The sequence below is a fragment of the Crinia signifera genome, chromosome 1 (assembly GCF_055691185.1).
Source record: "Crinia signifera chromosome 1, ASM5569118v1, whole genome shotgun sequence".
In the NCBI taxonomy this organism is placed as follows: domain Eukaryota; kingdom Metazoa; phylum Chordata; class Amphibia; order Anura; family Myobatrachidae; genus Crinia; species Crinia signifera.
In genome coordinates this window covers 321,180,262-321,194,148 of record NC_139217.1, presented here as the reverse complement: position 1 = coordinate 321,194,148, position 13,887 = coordinate 321,180,262, and the positions used below count along the sequence as shown (strand labels likewise).

Genomic DNA, 13,887 nt, shown 5'->3' with positions numbered 1-13,887 from the left:
ATGATTGGCGATGATCCATTTTCTCTTGTTTCTCTCTATGTTGGTGTTGTCCTCGTAGTAATTATGTAGAGAAAAAAAACAAGGAGAAATGGAGAGGTGTTTACGACGGGGGAATGTCCCAGTTTCTTGATGTTCATACCTCACTTACATAGACATGCAGTGAGAGTAAGCTCATCTGGGTTTCTTTATTAGATGAATATTCCATGTAGATATATCTCCCTCACACGTGGAGACTCTTCTTATGGGGATGTCTTATATCGAGAAATGAGTACCAGTACTCACATTTAAGTGTGCAATGTCACATTCATAAAGATTTCTTTCCTCAATGGTGTTTTTTCTAAAATTTTTGGGTACATGTTTCCTAGCACGGCGCCCACGATTTTCAGTTGTATGGCATCTTATGCATTGTATCGCATCACATGCCATATAGCTGCATGCAATGCGATTTAAGCACCCTATACGATTTTTAATTGTATAAGCACCCTAATGGGTGCTTACAATGATAAATGCACCCCCACGCTACCCCCACTATCAACGCCAACCCGAAGCGTGGCGAGTGCAGCAAGCCCGCGAGGGGCGGCGGTACGCATCCTCCGACCTTTTCATACCCCCACTATCCACGTCGGGTGGAGTTGATATTATAAAGTGTGGCGAGCCACCGAGCCCGAAGCGTGGCGAGGGGCCACGTATTACTTTACATGTATTCCGCGTCTCCTCGCGGGGTGCGCTGCACGCACCACGCTTCGGGCTCGGTGGCTCACTGCGCTCGCCACACTATCTAAAGTCAACTCCACGCCGACATGAATAGTGGGGGTATGAAAAGGTCGGAGGACGCGGATGACTGCCCCATCCCCCTAAGTCTCCTCCCGGCCGGGAATAGAGCGCACAGGAGCCAGGTAGGACTCTGACGCCGGGTGACGGTATTGACGCTGCCACAACCTGGAAGTCACGTCCCGCCCAGGACCTGTGGAGCTGGGCTCGCAACTCAGCCGCATCGCTGACCGAGCCGCGGCGTAGAGGACAGCATACCACCACAAGCAGACAGAAGAGCCAGGACCCCAAGGAAGACTACAGCGGTGAACACAGGTGAACTGTGCACTGCGGAGGGGACGGGACGCCAGCCCCCCCGCACCACCTCCCCTGTGCACTCACCCACTCCATCTCTCCCACCTTGACTGTGTCTGTTCCCCCCATCAGGACCCCTGGACTTAGCCCATTCCCACTGCCCAGCAGCCCTCACAAACCATACCCCAATACCCCACATCTACTCCAAATCCCTTTGCATGTTTTTGCAGCGTTTATTTGTGCAAGACAACAATAAATGACCTACTGCATAATTACATTTCTCACTTTTGTTGTTATTAGTACATGCACGTTCAACATTTATAGTGCAGCACCTTCTTTGAGCGCAGGTTACAAACCTCCATTCCTAACATTTCACTTTCATTCATTATGGGGTACTGAAGTCTCATAACCTTGGGGAATAGAGGGTATCCGACAGGAGACAGGCACATAACATTTTCTTCAACCAGGGTGTGCTGGCTCCTCCCCTCTACTTCCCCCTACTAGCCAGTTTTAGAAAATGTGCCCTCAGGAGAGGATGCACACTCCTGGAGATCCAGAGAGTTTTTCTTCAATTTATTTTAGTTTGTTATTTTCGGGTTGCTGTTTGGGCTTAACAGCTTCCCTGCGACGAGGGAAGCCGGGGGAAGGGACTGCTGCAGGCCTCTCAAGGAACCGAGCTGATCCCTGCTGCAGGTCCACCGACCTGAGAGGGTGCTGTTACCGCAGGCATTGCGCTGCAGTGAGCACACCCCCAGCTGCCGCACACCCCTGGCTTAGCCTGAAAACGTCGGTGGTGAGTGATAACCGGTCCCCTCAGTGGGGACGCCGGTTTTATGTGCGGCATAATGGCGATGGCGGCACGATGGCCCTGCACAGGGATCGCGCACAGCTGTTTTAACACTGCAGTCACGCCGAAAAACTGGATGCCAGGCATTGCCACTGGACCACCAGGGCATATACCGCTATGTGGGTCAATCCTTATTAAAGGGTTACCAGGCGCTAGCTAGTATAAATATTAGCATAGCCCGGGCACCATTACAAGGGGCGGGGCTTAGCTCAGAGCGGGACCTAAGCATGGCTGTACACTGCTTCCTGCTTCTTCTCATGCTGTGGGAGCCATTACAGCAGAGCAGAGATCACTCCTCAGCGCAGCCTTGAAGGGAGAGAGATCAGTCAGCAGAGACAGCAAGTATAGCGCTTGATAGCGCTTCTAGTGTGCTATAAGCCACTGATAGCAGTACACAGTATTGATAATATTGGTGTCTGTCCATACAAGCCGGTCTATCTAATCGGTAGACCAGGTTACAGGGTGCTGGTGTCCCCCATATTCCTCTGAGTCCCCCACTGCTAGTTAAGCAATTTTACACTGTCATTATATATGTGAAACTGCACATAGTGTGTTTATATACATATATACTACTGTACATTCACTGTGTGTTCAGCGTGACTGCAGTGTGTTTAAGGGGGTATTATTTTCTCCAACATGGTGAGAAAAATAACTTGCATGATTTGCAGCAACAACTTTGCTCCTAGCTCCACATCACAGGTTGCATGTGAGCAATGTATGTCACCACAGCTCAGTAACATGTCTCCGCAGCGCAGTAGCTCGCAGGCTGACTGCCAGGAACCTTCATGGGCCACTGGTATGAAAGCCATGTTAGAGACTGTCTCATCACAGCTGGCGACAAATAATTTGCAGACTAAGCAAGTCCAACAGGATTTAAAGGTCCTGTCAGCAAGGGTGGATATTCTTACACCCATGCCAGGGGTGTCCCGTAAAAGGGCACTTGATGCCGTGGCACCTGACTCCGATATGGATGATGGCGATGGTGAGGCAGATGATATTGTAGATTCACAGGCGTCACAGTCTTGCATTCAAGGTACTGAAAACCTTGTCCTTGCTGTAAGAGAAGTACTAGATTTAACTCTAGCCACACCGGTTGAGGGTGACCCATTTTTTGTGTCACACAGAAGGCAAAATATCATCTTTCCTGAACAGTCTGATTTAGAAGAGGTGTTTAAAGCTGCCTGGAAAAATCCAGAGAAACGCTTCACATTGTCCAAGCGTTTTAAATCTACCTTCCCTTTTGACCCCACGGGCAGGAAAGTGTGGGAGGAGCCCCCCTATAGTGGATGCTTTGGTGTCCTGCCTTTCAAAAAAGGTGGTGCTCCCAGTCCCAGGTACCTCTATCTTAAAGGACGCGGTTGATAGTAAACTAGATGGCACAGTAAAGGCTATGTATACAGCCAGTGGGGCATCTCAACGCCCGGTGCTTGCTAGTTGCTGCATGGCAAAAGCCATCTTCACATGGGCAGGCCAGATACAAGAAGGCCTGTTGGGTGACATGGATGTACCTACGGTAGCTGAAAAGCTACGTCACATCCAGGACACAGCAAAGATGATGTGCGAAGCACAAAAAGAGTTAGGTGCAATTAATGCCCGCAACTCGGCCATGGCTGTGTCGGCCCGCAGGGCCCTGTGGTTGCGGCAGTGGGTCGCTGACGCGGACTCCAAACGCAGCGTAGAGAGTCTCCCCTTCACAGGGGATAGGCTCTTTGGGAGTGAACTGGATGATTTGATATCAAAAGCTACGGCTGGTAAGTCCACATTCCTCCCATCAGCCTCCACCCCGGGAAGACGCCCTTTCACAGGGGGTTCACAGTAGTCCTTTCGGACCTCTAAATTCAGGTCCAAGGCCAGAGGAGGCCCCACCGCCAATAGAGGCGCCAGGGGTAAGCCTAGGAAGGCAGCGACTGCTGCTACAAGAGACCGTAGCACAAGTGCATCTACCCCTAAGCCCGCCGCATGACGGGCCACTCCCACCTTGGGATATTCCCGCGGTGGGGGCAAGACAGAGATATTTCAGGTCGGGACTCCCAGCAGCAGCGGAGGATCGCAGTATCCTCAGACAAGCTGTACAAAAGCTGATCCTAGCACAGGTCATTATACCAGTGCCAGCTGCAGAAAGGAACAAGGGTTACTTTTCAAACCTATTTGTGGTTCCAAAACCAGATGGGTCGGTTCGACCCATCTTAAAACTAAAGTCCCTGAACCCCTACTTGAGGGTGTTCCAGTTCCAAATGGAATCCCTGAGGGCAGTGATTGCAGGTCTGGAAGAGGGAGAATATCTAGCGTCCATCGATGTGAAGGACGCGTACATCCACATACCGGTGTGGGCCCCACACCAGGCCTTCCTGAGATTTGCAATCCTGGAGGAACATTTCCAGTTCCAAGCCCTACCGTACTGGACTTTCAACGGCCCCACGAGTCTTCACCAAGGTGATGGCAGAGATGATGTCCTTATTAAGGGCTCAGGGGATAAACATCATCCCATACTTGGACGACTTGTTGCTGAAAGCGGAGTCAGTGTCCAAGCTGCTGGGGGCCATAGAGACAACCAGACATCTCCTGTCTCAGCACGGATGGATCCTGAATATATCAAAATCTTCACTGATTCCGTCCCAACGTCTCCAGTTCTTGGGGATGATTTTGGACACAGTGGAGAGAAGGGTGTTTCTCCCAGGGGAGAAGATTGCAGCAATACAACAGCTGTTGAGGGAGGTGCTAGCCCCAGAAAGAGTCTCGGTCTACCTCTGCATCAGACTGATGGGAACTATGGTGGCCTCATTCGAGGCACTTCAGTTCGGGAGATTCCACTCAAGAATATTCCAGTGGGACCTATTGAGCAAATGGTCGGGCTCACACATCCACATGCACAGGTTGATTCGCTTGTCTGTGAAGGCAAGACAGTCCCTGCAGTGGTGGCTACATACGCCAAATCTCCTTGCAGGGAGACGATTCGGGTTCCAGGACTGGATCTTGCTGACCACAGATGCCAGCCTTCACGGCTGGGGGGCAGTTACACAGGAGATGCGATTCCAGGGCTGGTGGTCATACATGGAAACACAGCTCCACATAAACATCTTGGAGCTGAGAGCTGTATACTCTGCTCTTCTGGAGGCTCACTCCCTCCTGGAACATCAGGCGATACAAGTCCAGTCGGACAATGCAACGACAGTTGCTTACATAAACCGCCAAGGCGGTACAAAGAGCAGAGCGTGCATGAGAGAAGTCTTCAAGATTCTGACCTGGGCAGAGATGCATGCTGTGGCGATATCTGCCATCTTCATACCCGGGGTGGACAACTGGGAGGCGGACTTCCTGAGTCGTCACGACCTCCACCCCGGGGAATGGGGTCTGCATCCTCAGGTGTTTGAAAGCATCGTAGATCTGTGGGGGCTCCCACAGATAGACTTAATGGCCTCAAGGACCAACCACAAGGTGGAAAGGTATTGCTCAAGGACAAGGGATCCTCAAGCAGAGGCAACAGATGCTCTGACTACGGACTGGTCATACGACCTAGTGTACCTGTTCCCGCCCCTCTTCCTCCTGGGGAGAGTGTTGCAAAGGATCAGACATCAGAGGGTGCAGGCAATCCTAATAGCACCGGATTGGCCCAGGAGAGCATGATACGCAAGTCTGCAAAACATGCTGGTAGAAGAACCGTGGCGGCTGCCTCTAAGAAGAGATCTTCTAGTACAAGGCCCCCTCGTCTACCAGGACTTAGGGCGTCTTTGTTTAACGGCATGGAGGTTGAGCGGAACATCCTAGCTCTGAAGGGATTTCATTCCTCGGTCATAAACACCATGACCCGGGCCAGGAAGGCAGTGACGGCCTCGCACTACCATAAGATCTGGCGAAGATATGTGTCTTGGTGCAAGCACATGAGTTTTCTGCCAGCAGATTTTAAATTAGACCGTTTCCTGCATTTCTTGCAGGTGGGCTTTGATAAGGGACTCCGGATGGGGTCTTTAAAAGGTCAAATATCGGCCCTTTCTGTCTTTTTTCAGAAAAAGTTAGCGGTCTATCCCGAAGTCCAAACCTTTTTGCAAGGAGTCTTGAGAATACAGCCTCCATTTGTGGCGCCAACGGCGCCTTGGGACCTAGATGTTGTCCTGGAGTACCTTCAGTCAGCCTGGTTTGAACCAGTGGACAACATTGACTTGAAATACCTCACCTGGAAGACGGTGACGCTACTGGCTCTGGCCTCGGCCAGAAGAGTTTCTGAGCTTGGTGCTCTCTCTTGTAAGAGTCCATATCTGATTTTCCATCAAGACAGGGCGGAACTTCGGACAAGACAGCAGTTCCTGCCTAAAGTAGTCTCGGCGTTCCATATGAACCAGCCGATTGTGGTGCCTTCTTGTTCAGGACATAAAGATATTCCTGAGTCACTTGATGTGGTTAGAATCCTGCAGATCTACGTTAGAAGAACATCAAGGATCCGTAAGACGGAGTGTCTTTTTGTGTTGTATGACGCACTAAAGAAAGGCTGCCTGGCATCAAAACAATCGAATGCTAGATGGATTCGTTCCACTATACAGCAAGCATATGTGGCAGCCCATTTGACTATTCCGGCCTCAGTGAGAGCTCACTCCACTAGAGCCATAGGAGCATCCTGGGCAGCTGCTTGGGGTGTGTCAGCATTGCAGCTATGTAGAGATGCCACCTGGTCTGGTCAACACACTTTCGTCAAATTTTATAAATTTGACACTGTGGCCAGGGATGATACCCAGTTTGGGCAGGCGGTGTTGCAACAGGCTCCGCACGTTCGCGCCCTTTCTGGAAGCTTTGGGACCTCCCCAAGGTTATAAGACCTCAGTACCCCATAATGAATGAAAGTGAAATTTCACTGAATTCATATGGGGTACTGAGCGCCCGCCTCAGTGCGGTGCTCTGTTTGCACAGGTTGTGATCCTGTTATTGCCTTCTTGCTAATTGCAACTTCTGGCATTCTGTAAAGTTATTGGTCCGTTGACCTGTTTAGGAGCAGCTGAGTTTTGGTGACTAATTGCTCCACAAAAATCTTATACAATTTATGTTTCTAATAACACAATGACGGGGTTAACTACGTTTAGTTGAGAGAGTTGTTGTGTTTGTTGTGGTGTGCTGGTGCAAATCTCACCACGTTATCATAATGCTAATTCCTACCGCACATACGTTATCCTTCCTTCGGGCACAGTTTTCTTAACTGGCTAGTAGGGGGAAGTAGAGGGGAGGAGCCAGCACACCCTGGTTGAAGAAAATGTTATGTGCCTGTCTCCTGTCGGATACCCTCTATTCCCCAAGGTTATAAGACCTCAGTACCCCATATGACTTCAGTGAAAAGGATTTACCGGTAGGTATTAAAATACTATTTTTTTTAGATTAGCCTTAAATATTTTTTTAACACTGTACGGGCATTTCATAGTGTCATCAAATGTATGAATAAAAATTTGTGCTGTTTTGCACTATGGACCTTATTCTCATCCACACGCAAAGCTGCAAATTTTGCAGCTTTGCATGTGGATGAAACGCTGCACGACCCCTGTTTGCGGGGGTTAGCAGCAAATACGGTACTTGTTTCCTAGTACGGCGCCCACGATGTCTTGTTACATAGTTTTGATTGCATTGATCGCATCTCATGCGACCAGATCGCATGCGATCGAAACGATGATTTCATTGTACAATCACCCTGATGGGTGATTAGTATGTTATATGCACCCCCATTGTTAACGCCACCGCCACTATTAAGGCCAACCCGAAGCGTGGCGAGCGCAGCGAGCCCGTGAGGGTCGGCGGTACGCGTCCTCCGGCCTTTTCATACCCCCACTATCCACTGCCCAGCAGCCCTCACGAACCATACCCCAATACCCCACATCTACTCCAAATCCCTTTGCATGTTTTTGAAGCATTTATTTGTGCAAGACCACAATAAATGACCTACTGCATAATTACATTTCTCACTTTTGTTGTTATTAGTACATGCACGTTCAACATTTATAGTGCAGCACCTTCTTTGAGCGCAGGTTACAAACCCCCATTCCTAACATTTTTTAGATAAGCCTTAATATTTTTTTAACACTGTACGGGCATTTCATAGTGTCATCAAATGTATGAATAAAAATTTGTGCTGTTTTGCACTATGGAACTTATTCTCATCCACACGCAAAGCTGCAAATTTTGCAGCTTTGCATGTGGATGAAACGCCGCACGACCCCTGTTTGCGGGGGTTAGCAGCAAATACGGTACTTGTTTCCTAGTACGGCGCCCACGATTTTAATCTTGTTACATAGTTTTGACTGCATTGATCGCATCGCATGCGACCAGATCGCATGCGATCAATGCGATCAAAACGATGATTTCATTGTACAATCACCCTGATGGGTGATTAGTATGTTATATGCACCCCCATTGTTAACGCCACCGCCACTATTAAGGCCAACCCGAAGCGTGGCGAGCGGCAGCGGTACGCTTCCTCTGGCCTTTTCATACCCCCACTGTCCACGTTGGCGTGGAGTTGATTTTATATAGCCACCGAGCCCCAAGCGTGGCGAGCGCAGCGAGGGGACGTGGATAACTTCACATGTATTACGCATCCCCTTGCGGGGCTCGCTGCACTATATAAAATAAACTCCACGGCGACATGGATAGTGGGGGTATGAAAAAGGTCGGAGGACGCATACCGCCGCCACTCGCCACGCTTCGGGTTGGCGTTAATAGTGGCGGTGGCGTTAACGATGGGGGTGCATATAACATACTAATTACCCATCAGGGTGCATGTACAATTAAATCATCTTTTTGATTGCATCGATCGCATCGCATGCCATTTAGTGGCATGCGATGCGATTTTAAAATTGTACAGTGCGGCTCTTAGGACCCGAAAATCGGGTCCCATCGCATATCACTAATTAAGGCATGCGATGGTATGCGATGGGCGCCGTGCTAGGAAACAAGTACCGCAAATACTAAGTGAAACCACTTCCAACTTGGTTAAACGTACAAGTTGATTAAGGGTAATAATGTCCTTAGTGCCTCCACCCAAGATATGATGCATCAAGATATGATGCATTAGGGGCTTACTTGGGTGAGTCTGATAGAAATATTAATTATAAACAATTTGACTAGTGACTGACTAATGACTGAGGGCCATATTCAATGAGAAAAATTTGCCGTGTTTTATGGTGAGTTTGTGCTATTTTCGTGTTGGAAGGAGCATTTTGCTCTCCAAAAGTGAACCACCCTATTCAATGTGATATTTTTGCTGTCTTTCTAAGTGATTTTCGCCGTGTCTCTCCGTGTAGCAATTCTCCATCTTTTCATGGAGAAGTGGAATGTGAACTTTTAAACTAAAAGGTTTTTTTTTTTAATTTGGTGTCAAGAAATCAGGATTTTTTTTCTGTGAAGGGGCATGTTATTTTTATTCATGTGCTTATAGCACATGAATATATATTTAATTTTAAAAAAATATAAATTTTTTAAATATATTTTTTTTTTTTTAAACAGAGCAGCCAGCAGGGGGCCGGAGCTCTCGAGCCGCTCATTAGATATTCATATATTCACTGCACCCGATCATAACATATGCACGATCGGGTGCAGTGAATACTGGGTTCCCCGCTGGCTAAAGGGGGGGCAGCTTGTGCTGCCTGGGTCCCGGGGAGCCCTCCTCCCCTCCACATATGTTCTGGGGCAGCCAGGGAGACTTTAATCTCCCTGGCTGCCACAGTCCCCCAGGCTCCCTGCCAGCTCCCTGCCGCGTACGCTCGTCCGCTGCAGGGGTTAAGACTCGTCGTGAGTGGAGGCGAGTCTTAACCACATTGAATAGTGGGAGCAGGAGTGGCAGCGAGCCCTCCGGAACAGGGCGAGTGCATGGCGAGAGAAAATTTTTCTCATTGAATATGGCCCTATATATTATATTCTCATTTCTACAACCTAACCCGTTTTATTATTTTCCAGATCACCGAGAGCCACTGGCAAAAAAGTTAACTGAATGGTAAGTATAACTTTTATTGTTACAATTAATTATATGGACCAATATGCAAACACAATAGCAATTAGTATATCATTCCCAACTATTCCCCTCCCCTATTATACCTATACACTATATATGCATGCAGTACAAAAAAATGTTAAACAAAAAAACCCACAGTATTACTTATTCATTTTATATATTGACCTGGCACTGTTGTACCATTGTTGGTGCTCTTAAACTCATTAATTTATAGCAATAAAACTTGAGTAATAACTGTTGTGGCTTGTAGTTCCTTCTGTACTTTGTCTACTTTAACTGATAAAAGTCACACTCAAAAGTCTACTAGTGTAGCTGACTGTAGCAAAGATTTCCGTTACTGGATTAAACTCGGTCTGAAATCTATAATGCGGTATATGCAGGGCCGGGGTAAGGCTTCATAGCACCCTAGGCAAAACTTCAACCTAATGGTGTCCCCCCCTCCCCCACCTTACTGCCACCAATAACCACTTTCCAACCCCTTAAGGCATACTTGCCTAACATTCCAGAATGGCAGGGAGGCTTCCAAATATCAGGTGGTCCACCCAGCACCCTGGGAAGGTGGGCAAGTCCACTGTTTTCCCTGGAGGTCTCCCTTTGCCACCCACAGCAGAGTACAAGGAGGAGGGGGCAGCAAAGGAGGGAATTATGCAAGGGAAAGTATGGAGGTGAGGTCTTAAAAGTTCCACAGTAGCCACCTGCATTAAGTACAAGGATCCTCAAAGACCGCCTTGATTTTTTGATAGGCAGACTTGGTCCCAGCGCCATAGGCAGCTGCCTAAAGCTGCCTAATGGTAGAGCCAGCCTGGGGTATATGAACAGTACTTCTTATCAGAAATGTCAAGGAATCTTCTAGTAAGTGTAGGTTAAAGCCCTGTACACATGCATCGATTTTTTCCGGATTTTCGATTCGATTTTGCTTATAGAAGCAAAATTTAATCGAATCCTAAACGATTGTGTAATTTTTGATCTACATTCGATTCGATGCGCCCTCCCGTTTTCACAAATTTGAACAGAAAAATCTACTGTGCAGCCAAGGAAATACCGAATTCGATCCAGTAAATCGAATGTGTACAATGTACCATGAATGTATATCGAATTCAATATCTAATGCAAAAGTACAGATCTAATGCCAAATCGAATTGAAAGATCTAATGCCAGATCTAATAGAAAATAGAATCTTACATCAAATCAAAAGCAAATCGATGTGTGTGTACAGGTTTTAACTGTTGCTCCTCTGTATGCTGGTAATTTCTATCTGTAGAAATCTGTGTCTGAAATCTCAGTATGATGATATGCAAAGTGGGGATACTGAATTCCAGTGATTTGTCCTCATGCAAACACTACAGCCTGTAATTTGATTGCACTAATAGTCTGTTCACTGACTAATTCCCTGTAGGCTGCTCCTTTATCACTAGATGCTATTGGTCACGCCCCAGTCCTTATCATCGACTGAGACTGACTGTAATTAATCATATCCACTTATTGCTCCATCTGTTCTTACTGCTCGGTCTATATATAGTGTCTCACGGGTGCTGAATTTTGTGGCATAGTAAACACTTCTGACTATGGCTCAGTGTAGGTGTAATGGAGTAGGAGATTTGTTCACTTACACCAGTGGTAGCCAACCCTAGCCCTCGAGAGCTACCAACAGTTCACATTTTCCAGACAACCTAGCTGCTGCACAGTTGCACTCATTAATCACTGACACATTTTAAAAGATACACAGATGGAGCTAATTAGCTCACTTGTGATTCTGTGAGGAGACCTGCAAAACATGCACTGTTGGTAGCTCTCGAGGACTAGGGTTGGCTACCCCAGACTTACACCTTGTAGTTTTTCTGCTGCTGGATTACAGTCCCCCGACTCATCCTCACTGAGTGGTCAATAGTCTTACAGATTTTCACAACTGCAAGCAGGGGTGCGGCCTCTGTAAGGGAGTGGACATCCAGACTGGCCTTCTGGTTGCGTTGGAGGGGAGAAAGGGGTCACCTCAGTCACTGCCGTCACCTGGAAGATCCCTGACAACTGTCTCTTCCTGAACTCAGTGCTGCATCAGCTCACCTGTGAGTCGCCACGTCCTCTGCTTTCTACTAGCCCCCTGCCTGGCCTGGTTCCTGTAGCTTTGGACACCTCTGCCATTACCCTCTCAACTGCCTTTTTTTTACTGTCCAGTGCATGTGCCGCTGCTCAGCTCCAGCCCAGGAGCACCAGCACCTTTCAATGCTGAACTGCATAGTCAGCATACTTATACATGTTAAAGCAATGCTAATAAAATACACTTAACATTGCATATGTAAATGTCATTTAAAATATTTACTTAATACACATACAGTACATAATATGGATATATCAGGGTTACATTCAATATTATTACAGCTACAGTTTTGTTTATTCCTTATGCATCAACTGGGTTACATAAGTAGTATCACCTAAATGTATCTAGGAGGGACCGCAGCAGGAATCTCCGATCCCTCCTGTACCAACACCGGCCGCATCCCCCATGGGTTATGCAAAACTGCCTGATGTATCAACATTGGGCAGCATCACTTTGGGTCCCTGGGCTACCGCCATTCTGGCAGTAGCCCATTGTAGCCTATGGGCTACTGACTGCACTACCGCCAGGGCAGTGCGGTCAGTGGGGGGGCAGCGCTGACAGCGCATTCGCAGACCCCCAGCTGAGCTCATTGCAGGGATGGGCTCCTTTAGAATCCATGTCCTTGCATGTGCAGGATGATACATCCCCGCAATAGGATTGCAATCCTTAATAAATAGGCCACTTTATGTTAAACTGCAGCATCTGCTACCATTAAAAAACACTGTGTCATCAAAAACCTGTCATGTGTCCTGCTTTCTGTGACCCAACTCCATATGATATCCAGTAAGGACAAGACGGGAGAGCAAACGTGCATTCACACGGGAGAGCAATGTTTTGTTTCTGCGCATGCACATAACGATTTATGCACATGTGCAGGCTCTCTTGGTGAATGGACTTGGCGACTTGCATAGTCGCCGGACCGTTCGCATGGAGCAGTGCGTCCGTGGGGCGGTGGGCCCGATTCACGCCCATAGAAAAGCCCAGCATTTCATGGGTGTCTCCATGCAGATAAGCATTCCCATGAGAATGCGGGCTGGAAAAGGTGTGCCAAGGCTGGGTGGCTGACGTCACATGACATCAATCGCCCGCCCTGTCTTCGGCCGGAACCCGCAAATATAAATCAGTCTCCACCAGTGGCGGATTCAGGGGGGGGGGCACCTGGGCACGTGCCCCCCCTGTCATTCAATTTGTAGATGAGGACCAGAGCTTTCCAACGAGCCCAGCCCCGTGTCTCTAGCCCCCCGGGAACCGGAGATATCGCCTGGCAAAGCTGTAACATTTTTTCCCGATAGGATAATATGGGACCGGTCAATTCCGACCCCCACCCAGTTCCGATGGCAACCAGTTCCCCCCCTGGCATCACAGGAGCTTGTTGTTGATGTCATCCAATTCAAAATCGCTGGGCCTTCAATATGATACCAGGATGGTCCATATCGGTCAATCGGTTCCAGAGATATAGCGTGTAAATCGATTTTTTTTCTTTTTGAATTGTAATTTCATGGCTGTTCATGTTCTTTGAGGGCAGATTACTCTGGAACCAAACGTTCCAGTTTCACTGGACCAAAATCATTCAAAGCCCACTCAAAAGTTCTTCAATATGATACTTGTCTCATGTAAATTGGTCAGTTAGTTCTGAAGATAAAGGGGGGTATTCAATGTGCTCCGAAAAAAACTATTTTACGTTTAACAATATGTTTTCGTTTATTTCGCATCAAGAATCCTTTTTCGCTATTTTTTTTTTCGAGGTATTCAAAGGTTTTTTTTCCGGAGACAGCAAGAAGTGAAAAAAGTGAAAAAAGTGAAATGTATCGAAAAATGGCCGTGACTTTTTCGCTAAGCGAAACCTGTCTCTGGCACTTGGGAATCAACTGCAATGGCATCAAGGCAGACATCAAACTG

The 13,887-nt window shown here is 47.8% G+C and overlaps 1 protein-coding gene across 1 annotated transcript in view; it reads left to right on the top strand.

Annotated features, from left to right (window-relative positions):
* The window catches only part of SHC3 (SHC adaptor protein 3), a 185,540-nt gene that overhangs the window by 32,544 nt on the left and 139,109 nt on the right, over positions 1–13,887 (top strand). Inside the window, exon 2 of the mRNA XM_083187450.1 lies at positions 9,839–9,875. The gene's annotated coding sequence lies outside the window, so the exon portion shown is untranslated. The remainder of the gene's footprint in view (positions 1–9,838; positions 9,876–13,887) is intronic.